Consider the following 371-nt stretch of genomic DNA (forward strand, 5'->3'; position numbering starts at 1 on the left):
TTGAGGGACATTTTCTGCATTACAATTACTTAATTACTCGTTTAAAAACACAAAAGTTAAAACACAATAAACAAGAAGAGATGAAAAATCTGACTGTGCTAGAATGTATGCAGCATTCACGCTAACATGAACTTTTCTAGCACTGCCAACAAGTATAGGGGATTTTTTTCCATTTACTGTGTATGGAACAATGATGCATTGGCAGCCGATCCTATTGACTTTACAGTCGCATGGCAAAGGAACAACTGATTTTATAAGATGGTTGGCATCTAACCTGAAACAGCAGGAAAATGTGCTATGAATACCTGACATCCTATAGGTCAACTGTTAACAACTCTGCCGCACAGATCAAACAATAAACCACTACAGAC

The sequence above is a fragment of the Sander vitreus genome, chromosome 21, assembly GCF_031162955.1.
Source record: "Sander vitreus isolate 19-12246 chromosome 21, sanVit1, whole genome shotgun sequence".
NCBI classification, from domain to species: domain Eukaryota; kingdom Metazoa; phylum Chordata; class Actinopteri; order Perciformes; family Percidae; genus Sander; species Sander vitreus.